Below are 27,780 nucleotides of genomic sequence, written 5' to 3'. Positions count from 1 at the left end.
ACATATGCACTGTTCAAGCATACATTCAGAAAACAAGAAGCATTGTCACCACATCAATATAATTAAACTAAGTTCAAGGATAAATTCGAAACTCATGTACTTCTTGTTCTTTTGAATTAAAACATTTTTTTATTTAAGAGAGGTGATGGATTCATAGGACATTTATAACTTTAAGACATAGTTACTAACTACTAATGATCATGTAATGAAGACACAAACATAGATAAGCACATAACATAGAAAACAAAAAACAGAGAGAGTAAGAACAAGGAATGAGTCCACCTTAGTGATGTCCTTGAGCTCTTCTATGTCTCTTCCTTGTCTTTGCTGCTCCTCCTTCATTGCTTTTAGATCTTCTCTGATTTCATGAAGGATGATGGAGTGCTCTTGATGTTCCACCCTTAGTTGCTTCCAATAATTGTGTGGAAGAAAATGTATCTCCTGAGGTATCTCAGGGATCTCTTGATTTGCAGTCAAATGTTCTACCACTGAGCTATAGACCCTTGATGGAAGCTTTTGTCTTCCCTTTCCTCTTTCTAGAGGTTTCTCTGGCCTTAGGTGCCATCAATGGTTATGGAAAAAAACAAAAAAGCTATGCTTTTACCACACCAAACTTAGAATGTTGCTCGCCCTCCAGCAAAAGAAGAAAGAATAGAAGAATAAGAAGAAGATATGGAGGAGATGGATGGGAGTGTGTATTCGGCCATATGGGTGGGATTGGGTGGGAGAGAGATATTGAATTTTTGAAGGTAGTGGGTGTATGGATGTGAGTGGTAAATGGAAAAAAAAAAAGAAGGGATGATCATGAATGGAAAGAGAGATGATGAGGTAGGTGGGGATCCTGTGGGGTCCACAGATCCTGAGATGATCCTGTGGGGTCCACAGATCCTGAGATGTCAAGGCATTTACATCCCTGCACCAATTTAGGCATGTAAAATGCCCTTGCACACAACTCTGGGCATTTAGCGCCAGGTTGGTGCCCATTTTGGGCGTTCAACGCCCCTTTGCTGCCATTTCTGGCGTTGAACGCCAGAACCATGCTTGTTCTGGGCGTTCAGCGCCAGAACTATGCTCTGTTCTGGCGTTTGAACGCCAGACAGATGCTCCTCCAGGGTGTGATTTTTCTTCTGCTGTTTTTGATTCCGTTTTCAATTTTTATATTTATTTTGTGACTCCACATGATCATGAACCTAAGAAAACATGAAAAACAATAAAAATAAGAATTAGATAAACATTGGGTTGCCTCCCAACAAGCGCTTCTTTAATGTCAATAGCTTGACAGTGGGCTCTCATGGAGCCTCACAGATGTGCAGAGCTTTGTTGAGACTCTCCAACACCAAACTTAGAGTTTGGATATGGGAGTTCAACACCAAACTTAGAGTTTGGTTGTGGCCTCCCAACACCAAACTTAGAGTTTGACTGTGGGGGCTCTGGTTGACTCTGCTTTGAGAGAAGCTTTTCAAGCTTCCTCTCCATGGTTGCAGAGGGAGATCCTTGAGTTTTGAATACAAGGGAGTTCTCATTCCATTGAAGGACTATTTCACCTCTGTCAACATCAATCACAGCTCTTGCTGTGGCCAGGAAAGGTCTTCCTAGGATGATGGATTCATCCTCTTCCTTTCCAGTATCCAGGACTATGAAATCAGTAGGTACGTAAAGGCCCTCAACCTTTACTAATACATCTTCTACTTGTCCATAAGCCTGTCTTCTTGAGCTGTCTGCCATCTCTAGTGAGATTTTAGCAGCTTGCACCCCATAGATTCCCAGTTTCTCTATTACAGAGAGGGGCATGAGGTTTATTCCTGAACCAAGGTCACACAGAGCCTTAAAGATCATGGTGCCTATGGTACAGGGTATTATGAACTTTCCAGGATCCTGTCTCTTCTGAGGCAATGTCAGTTGATCCAGATCACTTAGTTCATTGATGAACAAGGGAGGTTCAACTTCCCAAGCATCAATGCCAAACAATTTGGCATTCAGCTTCATGATTGCACCAAGAAACTTGGCAGTTTGCTCTTCAGTAACATCCTCATTCTCTTCAGAAGAGGAATACTCATCAGAGCTTATGAAGGGCATAAGGAGGTTCAATGGAATCTCTATGGTCTCTAGATGAGCCTCAGAGTCCTTTGGTTCCTCAGAGGGAAGCTCCTTATTGATCACTGGACATCCCAGGAGGTCTTCCTCCTTGGGATTCACGTCTTCTCCTCTCCTCACAGGTTCGGCCATGGCGCTTATGTCAATGGCCTTGCACTCTCCTTTTGGATTCTCTTCTGTATTGCTTGGGAGAGTACTAGGAGGGATTTCAGTGATCCTTTTACTCAGCTGGCCCACTTGTGCTTCCAGATTTCTAATGGAAGACCTTGTTTCATTCATGAAACTTACAGTGGCCTTAGATAGATCAGAGACTAGATTTGCTAAATCAGAAGCATTTTGTTCAGAGTTCTCTGTCTGTTGCTGAGTTGATGATGGAAAAGGCTTGCTATTGCTAAACCTGTTTCTTCCACCATTATTAAAGCCTTGTTGGGGCTTTTGATCCTTCCATGAGAAATTTGGATGATTTCTCCATGTTGAGTTATAGGTGTTTCCATAAGGTTCACCTAAGTAATTTACCTCTGCTATTGCAGGGTTCTCAGGATCATAAGCTTCTTCTTCAGAAGAAGTCTCTTGAGTACTGTTGGATGCAGCTTGCATTCCATGCAGACTCTGAGAGATCATATTGACTTGCTGAGTCAATATTTTATTCTGAGCCAATATGGCATTCAGAGTATCGACCTCAAGAACTCCCTTCTTCATAGGCGTCCCATTACTCACAGGATTCCTTTCAGAAGTGTACATGAACTGGTTATTAGCAACCATGTCAATGAGTTCTTGAGCTTCTGCAGGCGTTTTCTTTAGGTGAATGGATCCACCTGCAGAAGTGTCCAGTGACATCTTTGATAGCTCAGATAAACCATCATAGAATATATCCAGGATGGTCCATTCTGAAAGCATGTCAGAAGGACACTTTTTGGTCAACTGTTTGTATCTTTCCCAAGCTTCATAGAGGGATTCACCTTTTTTCTGTCTGAAGGTTTGAACATCAGCTCTAAGCTTGCTCAACTTTTGAGGAGGAAAGTACTTGGCTAAGAAAGCCGTGACCAGCTTATCCCAAGAGTTCAGGCTGTCTTTGGGTTGAGAATCCAACCATAATCTAGCTCTGTCTCTTACAGCAAAAGGGAAAAGCATGAGCCTGTAGACTTCAGGATCTATTCCATTAGTCTTAACAGTATCACATATCTGCGAGAATTCAGTTAAGAACTGAAAAGGATCTACAGATGGAAGTCCATGAAACTTGCAGTTCTGCTGCATCAGAGAAACTAATTGAGGTTTCAGCTCAAAGTTGTTTGCTCCAATGGCAGGAATGGAGATGCTTCTTCCATGTAAATTGGAATTAGGTGCAGTAAAGTCACCAAGCATCTTCCTTGCATTATTATTATTTTCGGCTGCCATCTCCTCTGCCTGTTCGAAAAGTTTTGAAAGGTTATCTCTGGATTGTTGTATTTTAGCTTCTCTTAATTTTCTCTTCAGAGTCCTTTCAGGTTCTGGATCTGCTTCTACAAGAATGTTCTTATCCTTGCTCCTGCTCATATGACAAAGAAGAAGGCACAGAAAAATAATAATAATAATGGAGATCCTTTATACCACAGTATAGGGATCCCTGTGTGAGTGGAAGAAGAGGGGGAGACAAAGAATGTACTATAATGGAAGAAACACAACTGTGAGGAGGCTAGAGATGTGAGATGAGATGTTAGGATATGAATGAATAAATAGAATGAGATGGGGGAGGGATAATTTTCGAAAATATTTTTGAAAAAGAGTTAGTGATTTTCGAAAATGGTTTTTGAAAAATGTTAGTATTTTTTTTTTCGAAATTTTTTTTCTTTTTTTTTTTTAAAATCAAAAATAAAAATAATTAGTTAATTAAAAAGAAATTTTTGAAAAAGAGAGAAGATATTTTCGAAAATTAGAGAGAGAGAGTTAGTTAGGTAGTTTTGAAAAAGTTAAGAAACAAACAAAAAGTTAGTTAGTTAGTTGAAACAAATTTTCAAAAAAATAAGAAGTTAGGAAGTTAGAAAAGATATTTTGAAAAGATATTTTTTTTTTGAAAAAGATAAGATAAGAAGATATTTTTGAAAAGATATGATAAAAATTAGTTTTTGAAAAAGATTTGATTTTTAAAATCACAATTAATGACTTGATTCACAAGAAATCACAAGATATGATTCTAGAACTTAAAGTTTGAATCTTTCTTAACAAGCAAGTAACAAACTTCAAATTTTTGAATCAAAACTTTAATTGATTATGTTATTTTCGAAAATTATGATATAAAATAAGAAAAAGGTTTTTGAAAATTATTTTTTTGGAATTTTCGAAAATAATCATGAATTTTGAAAAAGATTTTGAATTTTGAAAAAGATTTTGAAAAAGATAAGATTTTCAAATTGAAAATTTGATTTGACTCATAAGAAACAACTTGATTTTAAAAATTTTTTAAAAAGTCAATCCAAATTTTTGAATTTGATGAGAAAAAAAAAAGGAAAGATATTTTTTGATTTTTAAAATTTTTATGAAAAACATGAAAATTATGCAATGCATGAAATTTTTAGATCAAAACATGTGATGCATGCAAGAATGCTATGAATGTCAAGATGAACACCAAGAACACTTTGAATGTCAAGATGAACATCAAGAACATATTTTTGAAAAATTTTTAATGCAAAGAAAACATGCAAGACACCAAACTTAGAATTCTTTAATGCTTACGCACTAAGAATTCAAGAATGCATATGATAAACATGAAAAGACACAAAACAAAAAATCATCAAGATCAAACAAGAAGTCTTACCAAGAACAACTTGAAGATCATGAAGAGCACTATGAATGCATGAAATTTTCGAAAAATGCAAGATGCATATGCAAGTGACACCAAACTTATAACATGACTCAAGACTCAAACAAGAAACAGAAAAATATTTTTGATTTTTATGATTTTCTAATTTTTTTTTTGGATTTTTATTTTATATTTTTCGAAAATTATTTAGAAAAGAGAAAAATAAGGATTCAAAATTTTTAATATGAATTCCAGGAATCTTATGCTCTAAAGCTCCAATCAAAGGGTCAGGCATGGCTTAATAGCCAGCCAAGCTTTAGCATGTAAGTTTTTTCATGTATAGAACAACTAAGTGTGTGAGAATCTCTTGTGATGATAAGTTGAAATCCCAGTCCAAAAGATTGGACATGGCTTACAGCCAGCCAGGATTCAACAAATCATCATGAAACACTAGAATTCATTCTTAAAAATCCTGAAGAAAAGTATATTTTTGAAAATATTTTTAATTAAATTTTTTTTTTTCGAAAACAAAGGAGAAATTTTTGAAAGATTTTTGAAAAATTTTTGAAAACAAAACAAAAAGAAAATTACCTAATCTGAGCAACAAGATGAACCGTCAGTTGTCCAAACTCGAACAATCCCCAGCAACGGCGCCAAAAACTTGGTGCACGAAATTGTGATGTCCAGGCTCGAACAATCCCTGGTAATGGCTCCAAAGCTTGGTGCTTTGATCTTAATTCATAATTGTCACAACTTCGATACAACTAACCAGCAAGTGCACTGGGTCGTCCAAGTAATACCTTACGTGAGTAAGGGTCGAATGCCACGGAGATTGTTGGTATGAAGCAAGCTATGGTCACCTTGTAAATCTCAGTCAGGCGGATATAAAATAATTATGGAGTTTTCGAATAATAAATAATAGAATAGGGATAGAGATACTTATGTAAATCATTGGTAGGAATTTCAGATAAGCGAATGGAGATGCTTTTCGTTCCTCTGAACCTCTGCTTTCCTGCTATCTTCATCCAATCAGTCTTACTCCTTTCCATGGCTGGCTTTATGCAAGGGCATCACCGTTGTCAGTGGCTACATCCCCTCCTCTCAGTGAATCATATGCTCACGCACCCTGTCACGGCACGGCTATTCATCTGTCGGTTCTCGATCATGCTGGAATAGGATTCACCCTCCTTTTGCGTCTGTCACTAACGCCCAGCACTCGCGAGTTTGAAGCTCGTCACAGTCATTCAATCATTGAATCCTACTCAGAATACCACAGACAAGGTTTAGACCTTCCGGATTCTCTTGAATGCCGCCATCATTCTAGCTTACGCCATGAAGATTCCGGTTAAGAGATCTAAGAGATATTCATTCTAGCTTAATTCATGTAGAACGGAAGTGTTTGTCAGGCACGTGTTCATAGGGGAGATGGTGATGAGCGTCACACATAATCATCACCTTCATCACGTTCTTGGGTGCGAATGGATATCTTAGAAGCGAAATAAGATGAATTGAATAGAAAACAGTAGTACTTTGCATTAATTTTTGAGGAACAGCAGAGCTCCACACCTTAATCTATGTAGTGTAGAAACTCCACTTGGTGTGTGTTTGGGCTGAGCTTAAGTGTAGCACGTGCAGAGGCCATTTGTGGAGTTGAACGCTAGTTTCTATGCCAGTTTGGGCGTTCAACTCTGGTTTTGGATCCTTTTCTGGCGCTGGACTCCAGATTTGGGCAGAAGGCTGGCGTTGAACGCCAGTTTACGTCGTCAATTCTTGGCCATAGTATGGACTATTATATATTGCTGGAAAGCCCTGGATGTCTACTTTCCAACGCAATTGGAAGCGCACCATTTCGAGTTCTGTAGCTCCAGAAAATCCACTTTGAGTGCAGGGAGGTCAGAATCCAACAGCATCAGCAGTCCTTTTTCAACCTCTGAATCTGATTTTTGCTCAAGTCCCTCAATTTCAGCCAGAAAATACCTGAAATCACAGAAAAACACACAAACTCATAGTAAAGTCCAGAAATGTGAATTTAACATAAAAACTAATGAAAACATCCCTAAAAGTAACTAGATCCTACTAAAAACATACTAAAAACAATGTCAAAAAGCGTATAAATTATCCGCTCATCAGCATCCTTTTCATGGCTCTTTGGGTTCAGATTCCCCTTCTTCTCACCCAATTCAGCAAGGTTTTGAACCAGTTGTTCCATCTGCCTTTCAAGTCTTCTGAGTGAAGCCTCCTGGTTTTTGCTTATCATCTCTTGATATTTCTTTATTTCTTCCCGCTCTATTGCCATCATTTCTTGAATTTTTATGGACCTCTCCATCAGCATTTCTAGAATATAGATTCTTTGAAAGGTTGGAAGTGGTTGTGGCAATTGTGGTGGTTGATGAAGGTCATTTTGAGTGAATGGTGAGGTAGGACGAGGTTGGAAGTGTGTGTGATTGTTGTTGTGGGGGTGTGTTTTAAGTTGATTTTTGAAGTTGGGATTGTTGCCGTTGAAGTCCCTTGGTCTTTGGTTTTGGTTCTCAACCCCCCTCCCATTAGAATGAGTTCTCCAAGGTGGATTGTACACATCATTCTGAGGCCTGTTCTGGAGCATGCTAGAGTGATTGCTTGGAGCTTGTAGTTGCTCATAGCTTTGTTGCTCATGGTTAATGGCCCCAAAGCTTTGTTCAGCTTGATTACACCCATATGAGCTTTGAGTCAGGTTGTATGTATGTATTACAGCATGTCTCAACTCAATGATTTTTCTAGCCATCATATCTAATTGTTGTAGAGTCTGCTGATGCATCTGCTTATTTTGGCTTATTACTGCACGAGCACCTTCAATTTCTTTCTCTAATGGACGCACTTCTGCCTCTTGCTTAACAACTCTTTGTGATGGGTTAAATTTGACTAGGAGTCCATTCATCAGTTCTTCCCATCTGATAATGCTTCCTTGTGGAAAAGCTTCAAACCATTGGGCAACATCATTCATGGCTATGGATAGTTGCTTCGAACTATGGGTTACATTATCATCCAAGGTGGGGGTATTACTCTCATGATTGCTAGAATTTGTTGAGTTCTTTTCCATGATCTGCACAGTCACAACCAATTCAAGTGAAGATAGAGCATATTCAGGCCAGGATATGATTGAAGGATCAGTTGACACAAGGTATCAAACAGTTGGCAAACTTGAGAGAGTAATGAACGAAAACCACTCCTCTCGTTTGTTTTTCAAGCTATGAAAATCATATTCAGCAGGATGAGCCAAGGAAATTTCACTCTATTGCTAGAATGAGGTTTCTATTAGCTCAGGCAAAACTTTAAACAGTTAGTGGGTTAGTCAAAATTAAAGAAAAAGTGCTTGATCTAGATCACCACTTCACTTAATCATTGTCAATCTAATCAATCCACGGCAACGGCGCCAAAAACTTGATGAGATATTTTGGAGGAAAAATGAATCTCTCCCAAAACACACAAATCTAACCGGCAAGTGTACCGGGTCGTATCAAGTAATAAAAACTCACGGGAGTGAGGTCGATCCCACAGGGATTGAAGGATTGAGCAATTTTAGCTTAGTGGTTGATTTAGTCAAGAGAATCAAGATTTGGTTGATGGTTTTGTGACTTGCAGAAATTAAATTGCATTGAAGTAAAGAGAACAAGAAATAAATTGCTGAAACTTAAAGAACAAGAAATTAAATAGCAGAAACTTAGAGTGCAAGAAACGTAAATTGCGGAATCTTAAAGTGCAAGAAATGTAAATGACTCGAAATGTAAATGGGATTGGGAAGTGGATTTGCAGAAATTAAACAAAGAAAAGTAACTTGCATCAAACAAAAGAGTAAAAGGGAATTGGGATTGGATCGGATCTTATAGCAGAAAAGTAAATGAACATGGAAAGCAAGAAACAGAATGTAAATTGGAGATTTGGATCTCAGGACCCAGAGACTAGAAAACCAAGTCTAGATCTCAATGCCTTCCTAGATCCAACAAGAACAGTTGCAAGGAAATTGTAAATTGCAAAGAAATTAGATGAGAAGCAAGTGATGGAAACAGAAATTCAATTTCAGTTAATAAACAGAGAGATCCAAGGTTGAGATTGAAACAGAATTTCTTCAATTCTCCAACCCAAAATACAAGACAATTGTAATTGAAATTGAAAGCAATAAAACTGAGAGAAAGAGAAGTGAATTCTCCTTCCCAAGACAAAGAAATTAAAGTTCACTCAATAACAAAAACTCTCTGAAAACTCTTCTGAAAATTCCAAAAGAAAAGCTCCCCGAAGAACTTGAATTCTATCCTATTTATACACTTTATTCAAATGATATTCAAGCCTTGAGTTGGGCCTTTGCTCTTGGTGGAATTGGGTTGAAAGAGGCCTTGGTTGATTGCTCTTGAAGTTTGGAGAAGAACCAAAGTGAACCAATTGAACCGGTTTTGAGGTTAGCAAAAGTTGGACCAAAAGTTTGAGCCAGTCTAACTTTGGCTCCAACTTTTCATATCAGCTAGCACAATTTGCTGATATCAACGTTGGTGCCAACGTTAGGGGTCTAACTTTGACCCTAATGTTGGCCTTGCCTAATGTGCTTGTGGCGCCAACGTTAGCCACCAAGTTAGGGGGCTAACGTTGGCGCAAACTTTTGCTCCTCTCCCTTGAATTTTCATGTGCCAACGTTAGCCTCCAAGTTAGGGGTCTAACGTTGGCGCAAACTTTTGGTGCCCAGGGGAAAATTCATGTGCCAACGTTAGCCTCAAAGTTAGGGGGCTAACGTTGGCGCAAACCTTTGGTGCCCAGGGGAGAAATTCATGTGCCAACGTTAGCCTCAAAGTTAGGGGGCTAACGTTGGCGCAAACTTTTGGTGCCCAGGGGAGAAATTCATGTGCCAACGTTAGCCTCAAAGTTAGGGGGCTAACGTTGGCGCAAACTTTTGAAGCCCAGGGGAGAATTTTCAAGTTCCAACGTTAGCCTCCAAGTTAGGGGGCTAACGTTGGGGCTAACTTTTCAACCAAAAGTTTGTGCAAAAGTTTGATGCTAACTTTAGGTCCAGCTTTTTGCTTCCTGGTTTAATTTCACTTATTCCATTGTCCTCTCTTCACTCCTAGCCATTCCTTCTTGCTTCAACCTTTCTCCAAGCTTTCTTCACCTATCATTAATCAACCAAACACATCAAAGCTATGCTCAAAATCATGAGATATTCATTCTTTCATAATATGCAACAAATACAGCATAAAACCTCATGAAATGGCATGAATTCATATATGGTTGATTCAATCAAGGGAAACATGAAAATCTACTCAATTAGCTTGCTTGTAGCTCAAGAAAGTGCATAATCTTAATGAAAACAAAAGAAAAAGACTAGCTAAAATAGGCTAGGATGACTTGTCATCAGGTAAAATCTTGCTAAGAATTTGTTCACCACGTCTTCCCAAGTTGTCAAGCTTTCCCTTGGGAAAGATTCCAGCCACTTGGCTGCCTTGTCCCTGAGTGAGAATAGAAATAAGAGCAGTCTATAGGCATCAGGATGAACACCATTAGACTTCACTGTGTCAAATATTCTCAGGAAGGTGGTTAAATGTTGATTGGGGTCTTCTTGAACACCTCCTCCAAACGAACAGTTGTTCTGAACAAGGGTGATGAGCTGTGGTTTAAGTTCAAAGTTGTTGGCATGGATTGTTGGCTTTTGGATGCTACTTCCACAATTGCCTGGGTTTGGATTGATGTAAGAGCCCAAAACTCTTCTATCCTCCCCAGCATGATTTGCTCTACCTCCTCCCCCATGGTTGTGATCCTCTTCTTCATGATGGTTTTCCACGTTGTCTTCCATGTTTGGTTCAAAGAATTCCTCTTCTTCCTTAGCACCAACCACTTTCTTTTCTCTTGCCTCCCTCCTTAATCTAAGGAAGGTCCTCTCAGGTTCAGAATCGAAGGACGTTGAAGCCCCGCTTCTTCTCCCTGTCATACAACCATCAAGTGCAAGCAAGAAAAGATAGGTGCAGAAAGTATTTTTGTCAGAATTACTGTTAGTTGTGGGTGATGCAATATATCAAACAGTTAGTGGGTTAGCAAACAGAATTGAAAATAACAAAGAAAAACAAAAGAGTAGAGGGGAAGGGAAGAAGTTTAACTAGAACAGAAAGTAAATCACTCAAACAGAAAATGAAATTCACAAAATAAAAATGCTCAATCTAGTGATCTTCCAATTTAATCATTGTTGATGCACAATCAATCCCCGGCAACGGCGCCATAAACTTGATGCGGGTGAAAAACTTGTCTCGCAACAAATTTCCTTCGGCAAGTGTACCGAATTTGTCGTCAAGTAAAAACTCACAATAGAATGAGGTCAAATCCCACAGGGATTGATTGATCAAGCAACTTTAATTAGAAGAATGTTCTAGTTGAGCGAATCCAGAATTTGGGTTGAGAGTTGCAGAAAATAAAATGGCAGGAATGTAAATAACAGAAAAGTAAATGCTAGAATTAAAGGACTGAAAGTAAATGACTGAAAGTAAATTGCAGAATTGTAAATGGGAATGGGAGATTTGCTCATAAAAGTAAATGGCAGAAATTAAAGAGAATGGGTAAGATCAGAGATGGGGAGTCTATTGGGCTTAGGAGATATTGTAACCCTCCGGATCAAGTTCATTTTCATCCCTTCCTCAATCAATGCACTCATTGATCTCCTTGGCAATCTTAATTGATTGAATTACAAATTCAATCTCTCAAATCTTGATCAATAGCCAATTCCTTGGTCAATTGCTCATGAGAAGATATGAACTATGGTCACTGATTATACCACATGCATTTCCCAAATCAAGTATTGAGAGGGTTATAGTCACATACCCATCCAAACCCAATTTGGTCCAGCATAAGAAAGTATTTCTAGCTTGATCTCTTCATTCCTCTTTCAAGGTTCAGAAGAGATCCAAGTTTGAATAGCTTCTTTTCCAAGATAACTACCCAATTGGATGAAGATCGAAAGCTTTCAAGTAAAATCAAGAGAAAAGATAGAAGAAAAATAATGAAAACTAGTATTGATCCATCAAATTACAACAGAGCTCCCTAACCCAATGAAAGGGGTTTAGTTGTTCATAGCTCTAGAAAATGAAAACAAAGATGGAGAATAGATCATAAAACTAGAAAATGCAGAGAATGTAGAATACAGAGAGTAATTCTTCTTTTCCAACATTCCAGAACTCCTCAACAATTCAAAGCTACTCCTATATATACTATTTTTCTCAGCTTCTAGTTGGCTCTTCAAGTCTTGGGCCTTTGGATATTGAGTTTGAAGTAGTTCTCTTCTTCATTTGGGCTTGGCTTTACTTGCAGAGAGAAATTGTGAAGTGGGCAGAGACTTTAGCTTAGGACGTTAGGGGTGTTAACGTTTAGTGAAAATATGAGTTCGAGAATGTTAGTGACAATCAACTTTCTCACTAACGTTCCTAAGTAAAAGCCACGTTAACTTCAACGTTAGTGGCACAAACGTTGCCACTAACGTTGCCTCTAAGTCCTTTGCACACGTTATTGAGACTTAACATTCCCAATAACTTTGAAAAGCCCCCTTTGTTCCCACGTTAGAGCCCACGTTAACTTAGTTAACGTGGCTCTTTAACGTGGGCTTGCCATCCTTCGAGAGCGTTAGTGACACTCAACATTGTCACTAACGTTCCAAGGTGCCCCTATGTCTCACGTTAGAGTCCACGTTAACTAGGTTAACGTGGCTTCTAACGTGGCCATGCTTAGCCATCCCCAACGTTAGTGACAATGTTGAATGTCACTAACGTTGGTGTTTCTTTCACTCATCAACGTTAGCTTCCACATTAACTAAGTTAACGTGGAAGTTAACGTGGAAGTTAACGTGGTTCCTTGGGGGTTATGTGGTTGCTTCCAACGTTAGTGACAATGTTGGGTGTCACTAACGTTGTCGACCACTCTTGCTTCTTACGTTAGCTCCCACGTTAACCAAGTTAACGTGGTATGTTTCTCCTTAGGCCAACGTTAGTGACAATGTTGAATGTCACTAACGTTGGCGTTTCTCCCCCCTTCTAACGTTAGAGGCCACATTAACTAAGTTAACGTGGACTCTAACGTGGCCACTTATGAGCATTTGCCAACGTTAGTGACAATGTTAAGTGTCTCTAACGTTGGCTCAACTTCCCCTCTCCACGTTAGAGTTCTCGTTGACTTAGTTAACGTGACTCTTAACGTGGTCAATGATAGCTTTGAGAGCGTTATTGGCAATCACTTTTCTCATTAACTTTTCAAGTTACCTCCCATTCATTGCTTCCTTTGGTCCTGAAATCAAGCAATAGAGCGCATCAAAGTTCTAGTCCAAGTCATGGGCAATGCAGAATATAATTTGTCACTAAACTCATGCAAAATCCTCATGAAATAATGTAAAATGCACAATGTATGCTTGAATCAAGGTGGAAGTGAATATCTATCCAAAACTAGCTTATTTCCTAAGGGAATGCATGAAACTAGCCTAAAAACAGTAAAGAAAAGGTCAGTGAAACTGGCCAAGATGCCCTGGCATCAATACTTCGGTTATCAATTTATTTAGGGGTTTGTTACTTGTGACAACCAAAACGTTTGTACGAATGGATTTTTGTTGGTTTAGAAACTATATCTACAACCCGACTGTTTTACTAAAATTCTTTACTAGCAAAAATCCTAACGTCAGGGAGCTACCAACTAACATCAATAGGATCATGAGGAGGAAGCTAATCAAGGATGCCAAACACTACATCTGGGATGATCCTTATTTGTTCAAAAAATATGCTGATGGAATCCTAAGAAGGTGTATACCCCATGAGGAAGGGCAAGAAGTATTATGGCAGTGCCATGGATCTGCATATAGAGGTCACTTTAGTGGAGAAAGGACAGCAGCAAAAGTGCTTCAATCCGGATTTTACTGGCCAACAATGTTTAACGATGCCAAGGAAATGGTGTCAAGATGTGATGAATGCCAAAGAGCTGGTAATCAAACCGAGAGAAATGAGATGCCACAGCAATTCATACTAGAGTTGGAGCTGTTTGATGTATGGAGGATTGATTTCATGGGACCCTTCCCAACCTCCTACTCAAATAGCTACATATTGGTGGGTGTTGATTATGTCTCAAGATGGGTAGAAGCCATAGCCACTACAACAAATGACCACAAGGTTGTGATAAGCTTCTTGAGAAGTAATATTTTCAGTAGATTTGGAGTCCCCAGAGCTCTCATTAGTAATGGAGGGACACACTTCTGCAACAAACAACCCGAGGCACTCCTTCTCAGATATGGGGTGAAGCACAAAGTGGCAACTCCATACCACCCACAGACCAACGGGCAAGCTGAAATTTCCATCAGAGAGCTAAAAAGAATCCTTGAAAAGACTGTTGGAAGCTCAAGAAAGGATTGGTCTAAGAAGCTAGATGATGCACTATAGGCCTACAGGACAGCCTATAAGACTCCCATTGGGATGTCTCCATACCAACTGGTATATGGCAAGGCTTGTCACTTGCCAGTTGAACTTGAACATAGAGCCTTTTGGGCTCTAAAGATGTTAAACTATGATGAGCAAGCTGCTGGAGAAAAGAGAGTAATGCAACTCAATGAGCTGGAGGAGTTTAGGATTCAAGCACATGAGAATGCAAAAATCTACAAAGAAAACACAAAAAGGTGGCATGACCAAAAGATAGCAAGAAGGAAGTTCACTGAAGGACAAAAAGTGTTACTCTACAACTCAAGACTCAAATTTTTCCCTGGAAAACTGAAGTCTAGATGGTCAGGACCTTTCACCATACTCAAGGTGTTTCCCTATGGTCATGTGGAGCTCATGGAGTGATGCCAGGGCATTTTGGCCAGTTTCACTGACCTTTTCTTTACTGTTTTTAAGGTAGTTTCATGCATTTTCTTAGGAAATAAGCTAGTTTTGGGTAGATATTCACTTACATCTTGATTCAAGCAAACATTGTGCACTTTACATGATTTCATGAGAATTTTGCATGAATTATATAATAAATTGGATGATGCATGATCCCATGATTAAGAGAAAGACTTTGATGTACTTTGTTTGATTGATTTCAGGCCAAAAGAAGAAGAGAAGAAGCCACGTTAGTGGCTACGTTGGTTACACTAATGTGGGCACTAACGTAGAAGGAAGGAAAGCCCCAACGTTAGTGAGAAAAGTTAGTGGCATTAACTTTGAAGAAAGAGAATTTGAGCCAACGTTAGTGACACTTAACATTATCACTAACGTTGGCCAACGCTCACAAGTGGCCACGTTAACTTTTGTAGAGCAATGATCAACTAACTCTTTACATTGGGTTAGAGAGCTCTATTGTGATTCAATGGATCAATTGTAGTTCTTATTCTTCTTCTCCTTTCTTTTCTCTTGATTTTACTTGAAAGCTTTTGGTCTTCATCCAATTGGGTAGTTATCTTGGAAAAGGAGCTATTCAGACTTGGATCTCTTTTGAACCTTGAAAGAGGAATGAAGAGATCAAGCTAGAAATGCTTTCTCATGCTGGACTAAATTGGGTTTGGATGGATATGTGACTATAATCCTCTCAATACCTGGTTTGGGAAATGCATGTGGTATAATCAGTGACCACACTTCATCTCTTCTCATGAGCAATTGACCAAGGAATTGGCTATTGATCAAGATTTGAGAGATTGAATTTCAAGAAATTGTAATTCGATCAATTAAGATTGCCAAGGAGATCAATGAGTGCATTGATTGAGGAAGAGATGAGAATGAACTTGATCCGGAGGATTGCAATATCTCTTGATCCCAATGTTTATTTTATTTTTAGTTCTTACATTTACTTTTCTTGCCATTTTACTTTTCTGCACTTTATTGCTTTCTTTACTTTTCTATCAATTTACATTTCCTTGTTACTTATCACTCCATTATGATTCGTCTAACTAGGATAATCAATTAACCATTGATTGCTTAATCCGTTAATCTCTGTGGGATTCGACCTCACTCTATTGTGAGTTTTACTTGACGACAATTTGGTATACTTGCCGAAGGGAGATTTGTTGAGAGACAAGTTTTCCGTGCATCAAGTTTATGGCATCGTTGCCGGGGATTAATCGTGATTAACAAACTACCAGTTGATTGATTTACTAGATTAGACACTTTTCTTTTGTCTTTATTTTCTTTTGCTTCTTTATTTTCTTTTGCTAACCAACTGTTTGTGATATTGCCTCACTGGGAATTTCCTCATCTGTGACAATGGAGATTCCAATTTCTTTTGGTGATTATTGTTTGAGACAGAGCTTTCTGCAGGAAAGAAAGGAGCATCCATCATATTTTAGTCAATCAAATTTCATGGGAAACTCTTTACCACCACAGAATGATTCACTTTACTATGCTCATGGTGGGTGGGAGTATCAAGAACATGAAATGGGGTACTTTCTAGAGCCGCAGAATGGTCCATATCTTGGTGAAATTGATCACTACTCAAGTTGTGGCTGGGAAGATCATAATCAAAGAGATTTCACTCATTCATACCCCATTCATCAAGAGCCATCACCTCTCAATTATACAACCTCACCTCCAAGTTTCACATGCCTAAATCCTTCATCATTTGAGTATGCCTCAGCACAAAAGTCTATCAAAAATCCATACAATTCATTTCACCATCCACAAAACTCAACCCACTACCCACAAGAGTCATACCACTTTTAGAACACACAACCACAAAACAACCAATTCCATTCACAAACCAACCCCGCTCAACCATTACAACCTACCCAACCACCTTTAGATAGACTTGCTAGGATGAAACTCTTCATGGAAGAGCTCAAAAAAAGTAGAGAAGAAGAGAGACTCACTAGGATAGAACTCCTCCTTGAAGAAATAATAAAGACAAATGAAGAGGAGAAAATAGCAAGAAGGGACCATGAAGAAAAATTGAGACAGAATGCACAACTCTATTCTGAAGAACAATTCATTGAAAAGCTGAGAGCACGAAGAGAGACCACTTCACGCTCTCCAGAAACAGAGGAGTTCATTCAAAGGTCAAGAACAAATGAGGAAGTCAATCAAGGGAGCCCATACTCCAATGAAATAGAAAGTTGCATAGAAGGTGAGTTCATTGAACCATTAATTCAAGAAATTCTTGATGAAGAGGATGCTCCACCCATCATACAATACCCAAGTCCTGAAATCAAGGTGGTAAAGGCAATCAACATGAACACTAACAAAAGGATGGTGACCAAGAAAAGAAGGACAATATTCATGAAGAAGAAAAGGTCAACCAAAAGCCATCCCACCCCTACCCCAACAAGCAAGTTTACTCAAGCTAACAACAGAAGAAGGCTTGCTGGGGAGAGGCACTCAAAACAAGGGGCATTAACTGGCTCCTCTTTCCTCTTGAGGTCATTCCTCTTAACAAACTGGAAGAAGAGGAAGAAAGTCGTGAACAACATGTCAAGCTAATGACATTAAAAGAGCGCTTGTTGGGAGGCAACCCAACCGTAGGTAACATTTCCTTGCTTTGCTTAGTTTACTTTCAATAATTTGGCATATGATTGCACTCTAAGTTTGGTGTTGCCATGCAATAATTTGATTTTCAATCTTCACTGGGTACTTGCAACATTCTAAATTGACAGTGGCACACTAAGTTTGGTGTTGCCACTTAACTTTCATGCAAAGTACTATGCCAACACCACTCATTAATGCAATCACATTGTCTCTATTTTACTTCTTGTGCTTTTGTTGTATCCTTAACCTTGCTTGCTGAAACACATGCATACTCACACTTTATTCTAAGACATTCATGATCCATCATGAACCCCGTCACCACTGTTTTAATTGTTGCTTAAGTATAAGCAATCATTCTATGTCTGGTGTGGGAAGGGAAAGAATAGGAGGGAAAGGGCAACAACGATGAAGATAAAATATAAGGTGGTAAAGTTCCTTTCTCCTCTTACTTATTTCCAACACTTTAATTTGCATGATTTTCTTCTATGTTCTTTGTATGTATGTGTGCTTTCTCCTTGAGAATAAGCATGTCGATTCTGTCTTTGAAACTTTTTATTGATTAAGGCTGTGTTTTCTAGCCTGAATGTCATTACTGCATCCTTACTTTGCTTACTAGTATGCTTGTCCCTTTGAATCAAATGAAAAGAGAATGATAGTTTTTAAAGACCAGAGAGGAGTTCATACTATGGAGTAAGTTCATGAGTTTGTGGTATGATCATAAGTTAGCTAAGTTGGTTCAACCACAAGGTGGGAAGACAACTATCTGTCCTGAATCATATGCTTGAAACACACCCCATGAGACTAGCTAAATAATAAGATCCTAATAATGATTAGGGGTTCTTATTATTGGTTATGAGTTTTGTAAATTGGGGGTTTTGAAAGTAAGGAAGCAAGTAATTTGAATTGTAATTAAAATAAGTAAATGACTGTAAAATAAACTTTTGGTAAGGTATGAGAAATTGGAAGTCCTGTCCTAATTATCCTTATCAATGGTGATGATAATTGTGTCTTAAACCCACTTAGTTAGCCTTTACTAAATCAAGGGAAGGTCAAGTGGATTGATTAGTCTGATCTTCAGGTTCTAGTCAATTCCTAAGAAAGGACTGGAATTATTGAAGTTCAATTCAATTAGCAAAGATAACAATTATCAATCACGTTGAGTTTGATAACTCCTGAGTTACTGATTTCTTAACCAAGACCAAAAGAGGAAAAGTAAATCTACTCGAATAAAAATATCTTCAGATTGAAGGTAACAGTAACATAAATAAAAGAGAGCAATCATAAACTGAAATACCTCAAATAACATTAATTGAAAGAATAATCTGTAACATAGAAAAGTTCATAAATTAAATTGAGAAAACAATTAATTAAAAGGAATGTTGAACCTGATAGAAAGGGGCAATCATGAAAGCGAGAAAAATCCTAAATCCTAATCCTAAGAGAGAGAGGAGAGAAAGTCTCTCTAAAAACTACATCTAAATCATGAAAAATGAATAATTCGAGACTCTCCTTTTGACTGGATGCATTCCCCCACTTTATAACCTCTAATATGTGCTTTCTGTACTTGGATCTGGGCAAAACAGGGCTTCAGAAATCGCTGGGAGCATTTTCTGTAATTTCTGGTGCGTGGCCTCTGTCATGCGTCCGCGTGGGTCACGCGGTCGCATCATCTGGAGTTTTCCTTATCACGCGTTCGCTTCGGTCATGCGTCCGCGTCATTTGCGTTTTGCTCAAGGCGCGCGTTCGCGTCATTCACGCGTTCGCGTCGCTGCCAGTTTCTTCAAAAACTCCATTTTGTGCTTTCCTTCCATTTTTGTATGTTTCCTTTCCATCCTTTAAGTCATTCCTGCCTTTAGAATATCTGAAACTACTTAACACACAAATCACGACATCGAATGGTAATAAAGAGTAATTAAAATAATTATTTTTAAAGCATAGGAAACATGTATTTCAAATATATCACATAATAAGGAAGGGAAAGTAAACCATGCAATTAATGAATAAGTGAAGGATTGAATAAATCACTTAAATTAGGCACAAAATATATCATAAAATATGGGTTTATCAGAAACTCAACAACAATAATGGAGCCAAGTCAACCACAACATCCAACAACTCCAAGGGAATTCGGAGCATATGAGGAAGGAGCAACAAGAAAAATTTGACTGGGGAGAGGTGCGAAATGCACTGGACAAAATAGTAGAGCAAGGCAAATGTCAACAGAGGAACCTGGCTGAATTTAGACATCTCTATGATGCCAGAACCATATCCAGGAGGCAGTATGACATTAACACACAAGCGAAGCTGAATCACTTGTGTAACGTCGTGGCCGTTCTGAACCCAGGATACCCAACCTTCATGCAAGGAATGGAAGAACTAAGTGCAAGACAAGAAGAAATCCTAGCCAAACATAAGGAGGATGAAAGGAATTACATGAGGAGGGCAGGATTTTGGAAACCCAAGGACATCAAAGCACAAGAAGGTTCCTCCAAACCAGATGAAGGTGGTCCCCCCTCCCCCAAGAAGAAGGACAAAGGGAAGGGGCCAGTGAACTAAAGATAAAGCTGCTCAAGGTTGTTGAGTCCCATGGTTGACACTTTCCAATCTCTGAATTCTTGTTTAAGTTTTTGCTTTATTTACTTTTTGAATAAATAATCATGCTAGGATAGTTTATATTTTATGCATAGCTTTTAATTCCTGTTTGAAGTCTTTATGAGTTCTTCTTTTCAAGAAAGAAAATGCCATGTATTTCAAGTTTTCATTCCAACAAAAATAAAAGTAGAGTTTGTCTCCATAAGTGTCACTGTGGGTTGTGCAAAAATAAAGAGAAAGACCAAGGCCAAGATGGATCAGGAAACAAACTAAGATATAAGTGACCAAGTGTAAGACCTTGAATGAACTAAAAAAAAAAAGAAAATGAGTCATGGAAAAGCAACTAGTCCTAGAAGGTATAACTAGGGGAAGGTTAAAGGGTGTTCCTTGAATATCCATAGAACCAAGAGGTAGTAGGCAATAAAGACCCAAGGCTCTGAGCATCAACTACTGAGATAGAAAATAAAAGAAAACATTAAAAAAGCTCAAAAAAGAATAAAAAAATCATAGTAGATGTGTCAAGAAGAGACCTGGGCAAGTAAATTCTTAGGGGTGTCTCAACACCTAGTACCCTAAAACCAACTGGTTTGGGAGTGCTAATTGAAAGCTTAATTAAAGGGTTGTCTTGAGACAAAACACTTAGAGTCGTTGTCAAGAAAGCAAAACAACCCTTACTACCTCATGGTGATAATCAATAGAAAGGACCCCTAAAGCCTATACCTGAAAGAACCCTCAAGGATCCAAGAGTTTTTCATGACATTAAAACATTCATGCATGTGTTGAACACTTAGCCTTACTCTTAGTTGTAACGACCCAATTTCTGGTACGTCATGATCATACTAGAAATTGAGCACTACCAACTTGTCTTCCTAATTATTATCTATTATTTATCATATGAGCCTGATTCGTTGTTAAAAATGTAGTTAATTTGCGAGGTACTTTCTTTTTTAAAAAAACATTTGGATTAACAAACAGTATCATTCATAATCAATTTACAACTGATAATATATAAAACAATTATAAACAACCACACATAACTACATCACAAGTAGTTGACAATATTCGGTGATCCAGCCTTTATTAGAGTATAGACTTTTAGTTAGAACACACCTAGATATAGCTAAATAATATCTATATACATATATATACATACAACATCCCAGGTCCTGACCTGTTCAAGAAGTCCCTAAGCTGGCACCCAGGCTAACCTAGACTCTATACTCACCTAGTCCCTCTAAACTACTAAAGCGAGGGAAAGTACATTCTAGGTCTTCAAAACTCAAGTCAGGTGGAACGTCATCAAAAGGTGGAAGGTCGTCTACTACTCCTCTGCACGATCATATGTTATCAAAGAGCGTCTCTCAAGTACTTCATCGAGTGGCCTCATAACAGCAACATCGTACGGAGGACTTAGGCTAAAGTTTGTAGATAAGCAGGGTGCAGACGATGGTTGGCCTCATAGTATATACATATAAACAGGTAACGGAGTTCACTCTAGACTCAGAAGACTACCTAGAGCAGAATCCTCTTTACAAAACAGTCATCAGCAAACTACGGAAGGGTACTCATGCTTCCATCTGAAGGGGGAAGGGAGAGAGAAGGGGTAAGAACTGGGGAGTTCTTAGTAGGGCCGGGGTTATTAGTTAAGTTCATTAATTTGTGTCGCTTAGCAGATATATAGCAGAATACCGAGAAGTAGTGAACAACCAAGTATGATGCATGTCTGTCCTATGCAGGCCATGAGCTCATGTGTCGGTTTACACCCTGCAGCCCGACATTACCTAGGAACTAGTCCTAGATATGGCTTATTCTATGTAGGTGAACTTCGGCCTACAGAAATAGCACTCCCGTAAGTGAACTTCGGCTTACAGGAATAGTCTAAACACAACACAACAACTTTCTGTAGGTGAACTTCGGCCTACAGAAATAACACCTCTGTAAGTGAACTTCGGCTGACAGAAATGGTGCCCCTGTAAATGAACTTCGGCTTACAGGAATAATCTAAACACAACACAACAACTTTCTATAGGTGAACTTCGGCCTATAGAAATGGCACCTCTGTAAGTAAACTTCGGCTTAAAGAAATGACAACTCTCTGTAGGTGAACTTCGGCCTACAGGAGCAATACCCTGAGATACTCAATTGATATTCACTGCAGGTGAACTTCGGCCTACAGGAATAACAACTCACTGTAGGTGAACTTGGGCCTACAGGACCTCTAGGGCCAATGGAAAAGCTGCAGATGAACATACAACAGAACATCATACCACAAGGCTTAACTCTTTATTCTTATACTCTTCTCCTCTATTCTTTTTGTTATATTACTCTTTTCTCATTGTCTCTTTACTCTGCTCTGATTACTCTGTTCTCTGTATCTCTCTACTCTGCTCTGATTTTTCTATTTAACGTATGTATTTAAAGCTTATGTAAATTTCGGTATGAATAGTTAGCATGTCCCAAGTATAAGTTCATTAAGTCTATACTGAAAAAATTTAACTTTTCATATAATACCTAACCCTAGTCGCGACTCAAGTATTAACTAAGTTGCCCTAGTTCGTTCAATAGTCTCTGTCTGTTTTTCTGTCAATAAAACTTTACAGACTTTTCTTTCGATTTTTATCTTTTCTTCAACTTTTTATCTTTTATTTATCTTTGCCTCACTAATATATTTTTACCACTCCCTAAGTGTTTTATGAAGCTAATTATGAGATTCTGCACCTAAAGTTGTCTTTCTAAAGCTTTTACAGAAAACTGCCTTTTCTGTATTATTTTATTATTTTTATTAAAATATTATTTTTAATTAAATATTATTATTTAATATTTTATTATTTTTATTATTTTATCATTAAATTTTCAAAAATTAACTTACTTTTACTTTTAACCTTTAAAATTCACTTTTTAACACCCGTAACTTTTAATATTTCTACTTTTACCACCCTAACTTTCAGAAATTACAAAATAACCCCCCAAACACCAAAATATTTACTTCCTTGCCCTTTTATGGATCAAAAAGGTGTTATTCATTGTTCTTCATCACACTCAAAGTGTTCTTTATGTTCTTCATAAATTCTTCAGATTCTTTCTCTGTTTTTATTCGTTTTTCACTCTTTTCAGCAACTGATTCTTACTATGATTCATAATAAATTAGCAGCCACTAAAACCCCATCTTTTCTACATGATTTAAACACAAATTGAACCTCAATTTAAGCTTAGGGTTTCGTTTTTTCAGCTGCCCCAAGAACATGAACTTTAAAGTTTGAATTTCATCAAATTTCATCAAAATTTCACCAAATTTTCACCAAGAATCAATCATATAAGCAACCAATTTTTAGCACAGCCAATTTATACAACATTCACACAACTCAAATACAAATAATCAAGATTAATTTCGTGACACCCTACCTAATTTTGCTGCTCCTAATTCAATTAAACTTTCAGGTGGTCCTTAAGAACTTTTTCCTCCTAAATCACATCAAGAAAACACATATTTAAGCATGTTTCCTTGAAACCGAATCAAAAGAGAGATGGTGCAGCCAAATCACCTTGATTCCAGCCTTGATAAGTCATATGATCATGTAGAGAAAGAAGAGAGGATCATTTTGGTCGGATTGGAATTTTGATTTGAGTTTTAGTTCAGTAGAAATCAAGCTTTGAAGATTTGGAACTAAGAACTTTTCTCTCTTTTTCTCTCTACCTATTTTTGGTCACAAAGTGAAAATGAGCCAGCCTTGGGGGTTTTGGGGGTGTAGGGTGAGTTGTGATTGGTTGGCTTGGAGGTGGATTAAAATAATATTAAAATATCTTAGGTGTATAACTACTAAAACTAGATGTATCGGAACACTTGCAAAAACATCTCTAAAATTATTTTCTGAGCTACTAGCATAAATGACACTAGTAAAATATTTATTATGAGAATAAAACATGAATAATGAGGCATTAGCATTGCTAAAGTCATCAGAGAGTGCTGGTGCTAACCTGCACCAGTAAATTGTGAACCCGGTTAAACCGGTTTTCTGTTTTTAACTAAAACTGATCAGGTAACCTTATAATATCATTCAAGAAGCTTCTAATACTAATATAATGATAATATTATCCTATTATCTCTCTTCTCTTATAAATCGGGTCCGGTTTGTCAAACTGAGACTATTTACGAAAAACCGAATCAAAACTCCTAACCGATACGGTTCAAAAACTAGGTTCTTCGCGACAACGTTATCGAGCTTGTCTCAGAAAAGGTTCTAGTTTAAGGATGACATAATAACAATGAGGATTGAGATGCTTGATAATACATCAGAGGTGTTCCCTTTACTGATCTTCCAGAGGATTTCGTGCCTTTGGAAAAGATCTCGCGTACTCGGAAAAACGGGGTTGTTACATTAGTTGTATTGCAATCACTCAAAGCCAAGGCCTCAAGTTATAAAGGTTTCCTCACATTGATTTTCTTGGGACAGGAAAAACTTAAGTTTGGTGTTCGGATGACTTGCATCATCTACCCTTCTTTTTTGCATAAATATGACTATAAAAAGGCATAAATCTCATTTGATCAGTACAATTCATGCATTATTTGATGAATATTATGGTACACTACTTTGAGATGAGTTGTGCTGAGTTTCAGGTGAAAAAAGCATAAAAAATGGGGTAGAAGACAAAAAAGAAGCTGGGCATGTGAAACTGGCGTGACACTTGAAGCAAACGCCACAAAAACATACTGGCGTGGCACGCCAGTACTAAAGACCAGGGAAGAGATTCAAAGCATGCATATGGGGGTGGCACGCCAGAGATTGGGCGTGGCACGCTGATACAAAATTCCATAGAGCTACAATGGAGGACACCAAAGGGGCGTGGCACGCCAAGCTGAGCGTGGCACGCCTGACTCATCAACCACTATGGGTGTGCCACTTGAGCAAAGGGGCGTGGCACCCCAACTCTCCATCCCAAGAAGAACCTTCACTATGGCGTTCCACTTGGTGTCGAAGGCGTGGCACGCCAGCCCCAAGAAGTCACTTAGGCATGCCACTTGAGAACCCAGGCATGGCACGCCAAGCTTGAAGAGTTCACTAACCCATGGGCATGCCACTTGAGCAGCATGGCGTGGCACGCTGGTACAACAATCCAGAGAAGGGGCTGAAGGCAATTGAAGACTGGGCATGCCACTTGAGCAACCAGGCGTGGCACGCCAATGCACAAAGGACCAAAAGCAAGGGCTGGGCGTGCCACTTGGTATCGAAGGCGTGGCACGCCAACCTTGGCATTTCACTATGGCGTGCTACTTGAAGACTGAGGCGTGGCACGCTGGTATAAGTTTCCAGAAAGGATGAAGGAGGCCAATTACATGGGTCGTGCCACTTGGTATCGAAGGCGTGGCACGCCATTCACTATTCTTCATTTAGGCATGCCACTTGAGCAACCAGGTGTGGCACGCCAGTGTCATTCAAGAGAGAAGCATTGGGGTGTGCCACTTGAGCTCGTGGCGTGGCACGCCAAACAGAGGAACCACTCACTCACAAAAGGGGCGTGGCACGCCAGACCCTGGGCGTGCCACGCTAGTTCAACTTTCCAGAGAAGCCTAGCCAAGCATAAAGCAAGGGCGTGGCATGCCAGACCTTGGGCATGGCACGCCAGTACAAGTTTCCAGAAACAAAGAGAAGTGAAAAAGGCAAGGGGCGTGCCACTTGAGTTCGAAGGCATGGCACGCCAACCCAAGAAATCCACTATGGCGTGCCACTTGAGCTCAAAGGTGTGGCATGCCAAGGTTGAGAGAGGGACGAGCGTGCCACTTGAAGGAGTAGGCGTGGCACGCCAAGCTGTAAATGAAGAGCACGTGATACGCCAGAGGCACGCCAGCCACACACCAGCTAAGAGGCCATGCTTATTGAGTGTTTTCTTTTCCTTCCAAAATGTAATTTTCCTTTTTCACTTTTATAATTCTTTTATTTTACTAGGAGCAGTATAAATACCCCCAAGGAGTAATGAAGAAGGGGGTTAAGCAGTCAGTTTTAGATCCACTTTTACACTTCACTTTTAAGTACCTTTTGAGCTATGAGTAGCTAACTTCCCTCTCATTGAGAGAGAGAGCTCTGTTGTACTTGATGGATGAATGATAGTGAAATCATTCTTCTCCTCATATTCTCTTTGATTTGCTAGAAAGAATTTCGTTCTTAATGTTTAGTGTTCAATTATCTTGGGAAAGAGATTGAATGCAATTGGGTTTCATGGGAACCTTGGGAAAGGAAACATGAAACCATGCTTGAAATCCTTTCTCATACTAGAGTAGAATCTGGGTTTTGGTGTTTGGATATGTGACATATAATCCTCCCTCTACTTGGACCTATGATGGTGTGTGGTATAATCAGGGACCAAGCATATCTCTCTTCATGAGCAACTAGACCAAGGATTTGGCTATTGATCAATATTTGAGAGATTGAGTCACCAAGGGATTGGGGCTCAATCAATCATGATTGCCAAGAGGTCAATGAGTTGCATGATTGAAGAGGATATAAGCTAGACTTGATCCAAAGAGACAACATCTCCCAATATCAATGAATTTCCCCATTCTTATCTATCCATTTCTTTATTGCTTAATTTTACATTCAGCAATTCCCTATTCCCATTTTTATTCAAGTCATTTATGATTCTGCACTTTACTTTCTGCCATTTATATTTCTGCACTTTATTGCTTTTCTTTATATTCTAGTTATTTACATTTATGTGATTTAAAATTTTGCACTCTACAATCCTATTGATCCGCTTGACTAATTCATCAATCGATTAAAACTGCTCAAATTTGCCAATCTCTGTGGATACGATCCCACTCCGCTGTGGGTTATTACTTGATGATAATTTTGGTGCGCTTGCGAAAAGAATTAATTCATCAATTTTGAATGGGGTGTGAATTCCGGTCATCAATTCATAAACAACAAATTCAAAAATATGCACTGTTCAAGCATTCATTCAGAAAATAAAAAGTATTGTCACCACATCAATATAATTAAACTAATTTCATAAAAGAATTCAAAATCATGTACTTCTTGTTCTTTTGTGATTAAAAACATTTTTCATTTAAGAAATGTGATGGATTCATAGGACATTCATAGCCTTAAGACATAGGCACTAGACACTAATGATCATGTAATAAAGACACAAAGATAAATAAACATAAAGCATAGTAAACAAAAAATAGAAAAATAAGATCAAGGAGATTAAGGAACGGGTCCACCTTAGTGAGGGCGGCTAGTTCTTCCTCTTGAAGATCTTATGGAATGCTATAGCTCCTCAATGTCTCTTCCTTGCCTTTGTTGCTCCTCCCTCATAGCTCTTTGATCTTCTCTAATTTCATGGCGGAGGATGGAATACTCTTGGTGCTCCACCCTTAGTTGTCCCATGTTGGAACTTAGTTCTCCTAGGGAGGTGTTAATTTTCTCCCAATAGTTTTGTGGAGGAAAGTGTATCCCTTGAGGCATCTCAGGGATTTCATGATGAGGAATTTTCTCATGCTCTTGTTGAGGTCCATAGGTGGTCTCTCTTGTTTGCTCCATCCTTTTCTTAGTGATGGGCTTGTGAGATGAATCTTTCCATCTCCCATGACTCAGAGGTGGAAGCTTTTTCCTTCCCTTTCCTCTTTCTAGAGGTTTCTCTGCCCTTAAGTGCCATAAATGGTTATGAAAAAATAAAAAGCAATGATTTTACCACACCAAACTTAAAAGGTTTGCTTGTCCTCGAGCAAAGAAGAAAGAATAGAGGGGATGGAGGGAGAGGGTGAATTTGGCCAAGGGGGTATAGGGTGTTTGTGATGTGTGAAATTGAAGGAGGAATGAGGGGTATATATAGGAGTGGGGTGGGTTAGGTTCATGTATT

The 27,780-nt window shown here is 38.7% G+C and overlaps 1 non-coding gene across 1 annotated transcript; it reads left to right on the top strand.

Moving 5' to 3' along the window:
- The first annotated feature begins 2,985 nt into the window (after positions 1 to 2,985).
- On the top strand, positions 2,986 to 3,093 carry LOC112773910 (small nucleolar RNA R71). Its single transcript, XR_003188433.1, has one exon. It is a non-coding gene; the product is annotated as a small nucleolar RNA R71 (small nucleolar RNA).
- Positions 3,094 to 27,780: the final 24,687 nt, after the last annotated feature.

Source organism: Arachis hypogaea, chromosome 18 (genome assembly GCF_003086295.3).
Source record: "Arachis hypogaea cultivar Tifrunner chromosome 18, arahy.Tifrunner.gnm2.J5K5, whole genome shotgun sequence".
Classification (NCBI taxonomy): domain Eukaryota; kingdom Viridiplantae; phylum Streptophyta; class Magnoliopsida; order Fabales; family Fabaceae; genus Arachis; species Arachis hypogaea.
The sequence above is the reverse complement of the archived record's forward strand: the minus strand, read 5'-3'. Positions and strand labels throughout refer to the sequence as shown.